We start from the raw sequence: 8838 nt of genomic DNA on the forward strand, positions 1-8838 counted from the left end.
GGAAGGAAGGAAGGAAGGAAGGAAGGAAGGAAGGAAGGAAGGAAGGGAGGGAGGGAAGGAGGGAGGGAGGGAGGAAGGAGGGAGTGAAAAAGGAAGGATAGCACAAAGTACAAAACAACACTATCTGGTACAAATGGTGTAAGAGAGGTAACACACCTTAAATTTTAAGTGTTAATATGAATATTATTCATCAGATCAATTCTGTTCTATTCAATAAACAAGGCTATAGAAACTAAAATCAAAATTAATATCTATCCTTTCCCAGTGATAGCAACTAGGAGAGGTGAGGGAAGAGTGGAAAGAAGAGATATGGTTACACATACATGTGCCTTCTTTATAACCACACAAGCTCTAACTGAATTCCTAGATGGGGTGGTGGAAAGATTGTTGACCCATCAAGAGATTTGAATTGTAGTTTCCCATCTTCTGACTAAATTAATCAATGCAACTCCAGGCAAGGAATCTAACCTCACTTAACTTCCAATTCCTCACTTGCATTTATTTACTTTCTTAGAAATGTAGCCTCCAGAGGAGACTAGACAAACAATACAAGTGGTGAGATATAACGGAAAGGGCACTGGTTTTGGAATCAGAGGACCTGGTTTCCAATCTCAACTTCCTAAATACTAGCTGTATTATACAGGGCAAGTAAACTAACCTCTCTGGGCCCCCATTTCTTCATTTATAAAATGAGGGAGACTAAGTTGTGTCAAAATTCTGATACACATATATACAATGTATTCTTTTTTCACTTCTGTCTCTCAGAAAACTTGTTTTCCTTTAAGTCTTAGCTCAGAGGCTGCCTCATTCAGGAAGCTTTCAAAGATCCTCCTGCCCATTTTTGGGGTTCTCTTTTTGGTTTTCCTTTTGTTATCCTTAATTGTGTATATGTAGTTTGAATATGTTAGATTCTAAGCCTCTTGAAGACAAAGTCTCTTTCATTTATTTTTTCCCTTCTGAGATATTCCTCCAAATGTTGCTTACTCTCTGAAGGTTCGAGGTACTGACTCTTAGCAAAGGTATTTACTAACATGATATAGTAAGTAGCAATAAAATATTCTCTCACATAAATCCGGGGTATATTCTCCCAAAAAATATATACAATATTGATGAAAAGAGAATAAGCACAAAATTAGAGAACAATGGTAGTGGAGCATGAATGTATACTCATATGTGACCAGTGAAATTTTTGTTTCTGTTCAGTCCTTTTCAGTCATTCTCAACTCTTCATGAGTAGTGGTTTGTCATTTCCTCATCTTGCTCATTTTGCAGGTGAGGAAACTGAAGCAAATAAGTTTAAGTGATTTTTCCAGGGTCACACAACTAGTATCTGAGACCAGATTTGAACTCAGAAAGATGAGTTTTCATGACTCCAGGACCAGTCCTCTATCCAGTCTATCCACTGTACCACCTAGATGCCTTACAATGAAACTTATAACTCCTAATACTGCATGGCTACGAAGTTCTCTATCTCATTATGAGCCTTCATGAAGCTTCCTCTTTAAATGCAGCTTCTCTTTTGCATGGTTTGCTCAGAAGTGTCCCCAGAGTCTTCCTCTTTCCACAGTTCAACTCTCCATGGCCAAGTCTGGCTCTCTTGAATCTATAGTGAGCTCTTTTCTCTGCTTCTAGGTGTGCATTCTCTGATAAAAGTTGCCGCTCTCAAGTGACTATCTGTTTCTCTGAAGCATGTGTTTCTCCTCCATCAACTATTCCTGGAACTCTTATGAACTTTTGAATTGCCAGCTGAAGTGTTTCCCTTTGGTCAAATTGCTGTCAGATGCCATGGCCATGCTGGAAGAAGACAAAAAGTCCTACCTTATAATGAGTCTATAGTTCTTTGAAATGTCTTTTAAAGGTCATTTGGTTACACTCATCTTCTGTGAGATAATGGGATTGATCCTTCTGATTCATTTAGAAAAACATATTTATACCCCACAAAAGGATCAGGGCTTAGAAATATTTTTGCCATCTAATACTTAGTTAATACCCTGTGAAAGCTCTGGGTTTTTTGGGCTGGGGAAGAAGTTGGTCAAAGTTCAATTCCCTTACATTTGTATGACCAGACAGGAGTTTTTATTAGCAGAAGGTCCTGAACATGGTTGGTGCTTATAACTATTGGTTCATGTTCATTATTACTACTTCTTTATCACTATTACTTTCATCACTATCATCACTTTAATAATCTCTCTCCCACATATTAATTATTCAAACATTAGAGAGCTATTGTCTCTTCCTTGAGTCATCTTCTCTTCAAGCTAATTGCCTTTTCTTTTTTAACAGATCCTTCTGAGACATTTTTTCCCATCTTCTTCTCATTTTAGTGACTCTCTTGTGGATGTGCTCTGGTCACCCAATACATGGAATGAGCTGGAATTTATTAGCATTTTTCCTAAAATGCAGCATCCATAACTGAACATAATACTCCCAGGTGTGGCCTGACCAGAAGAGAAGACAATGAGTTTGCTATCTCATCAGTCCTGAATAAAGCCTGAAATTAGCGTTGAATTTAGAGAAAAATGACATATGTTCAAAATTCTAGCCATTTAAGCAGCTGTAAAATCTTGGGTAAGTTATTTAACATCTTGGGGTCTCAGTTTTTTCATCTGTAAAATGAAAGGAGATGGAGGTCCTATGATCTCAAAAGTTTCCAATCTAAAGCAATAATCCTATGGGTCACCATCATCACTGCTGCTTTCATCATGCAATCAAGGAGCACTTGTTATAACCTAATTTCAAATGAAACAAGGTTAGGTGTTTAATGCCAGTACCCTTTTAGTTCAGGTTTAAAGTTGGGCTGAAGTGAGACACTAGAAAGTCACTGAACATTTTAAATTTACTTTGTCCTAACACAGCCAGAATTTGTAATAAGGATATAGTGCATTTAGTTTTTCTAGACCCAATCCCTATACTTTCCATTTGGGAACTTGTCTGCTCAGTAGAGGGACTCACTGGTTTTAGGTATCACAGAGTCTGAGAGACACAAACAATGGCCAGAACTTTTTATATCCCTAGATAACTATAAAGTTACTTGAGGAAGTCTAGGCAATAAGGTCCATTGTCTTCTGGACACTGGAGCTTCCAGATCTGTCTTGAGGAGCACACCTGATTCATCTTGTGACTCTATTGGCTCTCTAAAAATAGTAAGTATATCTGGAAAACCTCAAAAGGTCCCAAAACTTTCTCCTCACACGGTAAGTGTGGGACCTCTAATTGTAGAACATTCATTTCTTTTAATACCTAGATCCCCTATAAATTTGCTGGGAAGAGATGTTTTGTGCAAGCTTAGACCCACAATAACCTGCTCTCCAGATGGCTCTTTGTCATTGGAAATACCTGATCTTTAAATTTGCTCCTTGTACTTCTTTGGGCCACATCTTCTTCTGATGTGGGCCACTTAGATCAGCAATTCCTGTTCAAGTTAAGACAAAAGGAGGTCTAGCTCCCTGCATTCCTCAATACCCTCTGTCAAAAGAAGCAATTGAGGGAATTATCACAGTGATAAATTAATTAATTGAACAAGGGATAATAATTCCATGTAAATTGGAATATAATACACCTATTTTACCTGTTAAAAAGCCAAAAATAGGCCTAGATGGAAAAGGCCATTATTTATTTGTCCAAGACCAAAGAACTGTAAATAATCATGTCATAAAAAGACATCCTGTGGTTTCAAAACTGAACACAATAATGTCTTCTATTCCTAGCACAGCTACACACTTTACTGCCATAAACTTGTGCTCTGCTTTCTTTTCTCCACCTGTGCATGAGGATTCCAGGCATATCTTTGTTTTCATCTGGAAAGGTTCTTAGTGGACCTGGACTCAATTGCTTCAAGGGTTCGTTGGACTGCCCTACATTATTTACGCAGTTCTTAAATGTGGATACAGATGCCATCAAATTCAAACGCAGCCGTTTAATCCAATATGTGGGTGATTTGCTCTTGGCTTTGCCAAGTGCTGAAGCGTGTTAGGAGGATAGCAAGCACCTCCTTTTGGAACTATATAAGAGAGGCCATAAGGTCTCAAAAGACAAAGATCAGTGGTATCTCCCCAAAGTCCAATATTTAGGTTTCATTTTAACTGCTGGGTCCTGTCTTATTTCTCCAAAATGTATTGAAAGTATCCAAAAACTGAGGGCTTCTACCACAAAAAAAGCAATTATGGGCAATTCTCGGAGCAACGGGATTCTGTTGGCAGTGGATCCCTTGCTATGGGGAAATTGCAAAACCCCTTGTAGCACTTAAAAAAAAATTCAGTCTCTGAATCACTTAAATTGGAAACAAAATACCTGACAGGTTTTTCTAATTTAAGACAAACTATCCTGTCTGCCCCTGCTCGAGGCATCCCAAATTATGATAGACCATTTACTTTATATGTCCATGAACAGAGAGGGTGTTCTGACTCAACTTTTGGGACCTGCTCAATGCCCAGTAGCTTATTATTCAGCCCATCTGGACCCAGTAGCTTTAGGAGCACCACTATGTCTTAGAGGAGTAGCTGCAATGACTCTATTAGTGACTAAATCTGCTGACCTAGTATTAGTATGCCCTCTGACCATAATGTGCCCACATGAGGTTGAGGCATTGCTATTGAGAAACTGGACACAGGCATTTATAGATCAAAGAATTACAAAATATGAAATAACCCTCTTGAACAATGAAAATATCACAATAAAATGCTGTGGAGTTCTTAATCCTACAACCTTGCTCCCTGATTTGCCAACTTCTGGAGAACCTTTACACGATTGTACCTCTTTAGTATCCATTACTGATAAACCTTGCAAACATCCCTTTGGACAACTCCTAATTAATATTATTTACAGATGGTTTGTCCTTTATGAGGGATGGCATGCATTATACAGGAGCTGCACTAGTTACCGAATTTGCCACTCTATGGTTAGCTTCCTTATCCTAAAATGCAAGTGCACAAGGAGCAGAACTCACAGCTTTAAAACATGCCTGTATTATAGTGAAGAATAAGAGGGCCACAATTTACACTGACTCCCATTATGCATTTGGTATATGTCATGCTGTTGGCATGCTATGGCTTCAAAGGGGATTCCTGACATCAGATGGAAAATGTATTGCCAACTCAAACCTTATTAAGGAACTTCTTTCTGCCCTCCAGCTCCCCAAAGCCATAGCTGTTGTTCATTGCTCTGCACATACACATGGTACTAACCTGGTCTCCAGGGGAAATGACTAAGCAGATGCTGCAGCAAAGCTAACAGCCTTGGAAGGACCTGAACTGATTTTGGCACTGACAATCACTGATGATTTGGATCTATCCCTTTCCTATAGTGACAATGAAGTGGGACAATGGAAAAAGAAATTTAAAGCCAAACAACCTAAGGGAGTATGGGTATCATCAGATGGTAAACTCTTGCTCCCTAGAAATGTATACTCCCAAATTTGTCAAACCATTCATAAACATGGTCATTTCAGCACCCAAGGCATTATAGACTCTGTTAAAAGAGTATGGGTAGCACCTGGAATAACTATAATTGCCTCCAAAATATGTACAGCTTGCCCTACATGTCTGGCCTTCAATCACCATTCTTTCTGGTGGACATCCTCTTGCTTACACACCATTTGAACAATTACAAATTGATTTTATCTCTATGCCAAAAGCTGGACAGTATAAATTTTGCCTGGTCCTAGTTGATCAGCTGACCACGTGGCCTGAAGCCTTTCCTACTGCTCAGTCCACAGCAGCTTTTGTTGCCAACATCCTCCTAAAAGAAATTATTCCTTGTTTTGGACTGCCAGCCCATATTGATTCTGATAGAGGAATCCATTTTACAGATTTGGTCTTATCACAGATTTACTCATTTTGGGGGATAACTCCTAAATTTCATACACCTTATCATCCCTAGAGCTCCAACCAAGTTGAATGGATGAATAAAGGACTTAACTATGATTGGCAAATGGTGCGTGGAGACTCATCTAAAATGGTCCGAAATTCTCCCTCTGCCTCTATTTTATCTCAGAAGCCAACTCAGAAGTGATTTACACATCTCACAATTTGAAATGCTATTTGGACATCCACCTATTCAGGCTCAACCATTTACCCCTGCCTATACTTTATTTTTAGGAGGGGATACAACCATTGTCATGTACAACAAACAATTATAAACCAAATTGCAAGAACTCCACGATTCTGGAGCTGCTGTTCAGGCAGGCCCCATAGACTTCTCACTTAACGATCTAAACCCAGGTGATAGTGTGTACATGAACTTCAAATGTACTTGGTCAACTGAACCTGCTTATAATGGATCATTCCAGGTCCTATTGACTACACCAACAGCTATTAAAATTGGGGGGAATGACTCATGGATTCATTGTAGCCATGTAAAATGAGTACCTTCTGTTGATACTGAATAATTGACTGTACCTATACCATCCTGTAATTGACTATTGTTTGTATTTGTGTCTTGCTACATCTGTACTTTGTATTTTTTTTCATTTTGTTATTGTTGTTGTTTCACTGTATTTGATCAATTACCTTGAAGGAAACCTGTATCTGTATTAAATTGACTTGCATTTCATGCTTTTTGTGAATTTTTATATTTACTTCAATATATTATTGCTTTTATGCATCCATTGTTTTACCTCACTTACACTCACACTGTGGACCATGGCTAAGCTAAGAGGAAATGCATATAAATTCTTGGGTAAGAACCTTTATATTCTACCCTTCCTTAAGTGACATGAATTGCAACATACATATACATACACCTATATTTTTTTCTCATTGTCACTGATTATAGGAGATATATATTTTTGAATTTTTAGCACATTTTTGTATTTGAAGTACATGTTATCTAAATTGAAAGAGTTTTTTATGATTAGGTTAGTATATCCATTTGTTCTAACTATAACTGCCTGCCCAAAAGTCTTAGACTACTGACACTGCCATTGGTATTTAACTAATATGGGACTTTGCACATATGTCTGATTCAAAGAAATGGGATCAACAAAGGAGCACAGATTTCATCTATACGGTGCCAAAGAAGCACAGATACCTACACAGTGCCAAAGCAACACATACTTAACCTGATTGATGCCAAACGAGCACACAGGTCAAATAGAGAAATTAATCCTACTAGAATTGGTAAGACTTCTATGCCAATAAAAAGGACTTGAACCTAATGTGAGAATTGACGTTTAACATACATTAAGACATAGGACTCCTTGAACTACATTCCTTGTGAAAATTCATATCAAGTACCTAACAATTGGCTGTTCTGGCTCCATATTCTATCCTTAAGAAGAAACGACGTAATATCAGACCAATAAATACAAATCTAGTCCTTTTTCCTAAATTTCTTACTGTGGTGGTTGACTGTGGTCCTGCCTGCTAATTGGGTACGTGCATGGTGTTGGACATGGATTACTTTAATTGGGCATTTTTCAAAGACCTAGTGTAATTTTTTTTATTTAGAACTTTTTTCATATAAAATTTAGGATTGAATGTTTAGAATTTTTCATCCACTAGTTATTTGGCCTTTTTGTGCTAATTTTTCTGATGAATTTGATCAGCAGTGATGCATATGCCTCCTGCCTCAGCCATATATCCCTCTGTGATTTCAATATTTCTTTCTATCCTCCTCAGGGGGGAATGTGTTTTTATTTCATATGGAGAGTTTAAGTTATTTTAGGAAAAGAAGTTTACTGCCTCCTGGAATCCAAATGGAGATGCCTGTGGAGACCACATGGAGAATTCATGCTGATCCAGGAGTCTAAGAGAGCAACTGGATGTGCAAAATTTTGAACTCTAGGGGATTTTAAATTCGTTTGTCTGGTTTAAGTTTCATTTGTCTTGCTGATATTCATTTTTTAAGTTCATCTGTTTTGTTTAAATGCATTTGTTTTATGTATCTATATATTTTGTTTTGAAAGAAGGGGACTGCCCCCTGAATATTTTTGTAAAAGAAGCGTCAAGTATTTTATTTCCTTATGTTGTAAAAAATTGTTACTATTCTCCCTTTTTATTGATGTATATACCCTTTATTTTTATTGTAATTGTAAATTTATTTGTGTTTGTTATGATCCATTGGGAAGACTGGTCTCCCAAAGGATCATGGGGGGGGAATGTGCCATTTAAAATTATTGTAAGCCCTGGGAGACTACAACTCTCAGGGCTCCCTGCTACAACTTCCTCCAATACCTCCCACTTCCTTTGTGGGAGGTGTTGGAGAAAGGATAAGAGAGAGGGTTTTGGAGCCTTTTCACTCTTGAGTCTAGAGGCTGGCTGACTCTCTCTACCCTGGACCCTGCAGAGCCTTTCCCCCCTCTATCTACCTCCTAGTTTTCTCTAGACCTTCCCTTTTCTAATTTAAATAAAACCTAGCTATTCTAAACCCTAAGTTGCTTTCTGATCTTTTATTTGAGCCCTGAAGGGCTCTGGTCAATTTTCCCCTGCTGGGGCTGGGGACTGCTACCTTCCTTTCCCTTCCTCTTCCTTCCTCTCTCCTTTCTCCCATCCATCCTTCCTCCAAACCTTCCTCCCTTCATCCCCTCACACAGCTTTGTCATGTCTTATTTCAAGTTGGTTGGAGAATAAGGGTGGGGAAGGAGGCTGCTACAGGAAAACTGAGGTGAATCAGGTTCTGGTGGGGCAACTTTGCCCTATCATAGTGCTATTAAAACAGTAACCATCAAAGTCTTGGTCTCTGCCCCCAGGAGCAGACAGTAAAAAATAAACACACTAAAAGTAGAAATATATACGTGTAGGACTTGTAGACAAACAAATAAATGCAGAGACTGACAGTGAACACAGATGCTGATGACTAAAGAGTAAAATATATTCCTCGATTTAGTGCTGAGATAGGGTT

Source organism: Gracilinanus agilis, chromosome 4, assembly GCF_016433145.1.
Source record: "Gracilinanus agilis isolate LMUSP501 chromosome 4, AgileGrace, whole genome shotgun sequence".
Lineage (NCBI taxonomy): Eukaryota > Metazoa > Chordata > Mammalia > Didelphimorphia > Didelphidae > Gracilinanus > Gracilinanus agilis.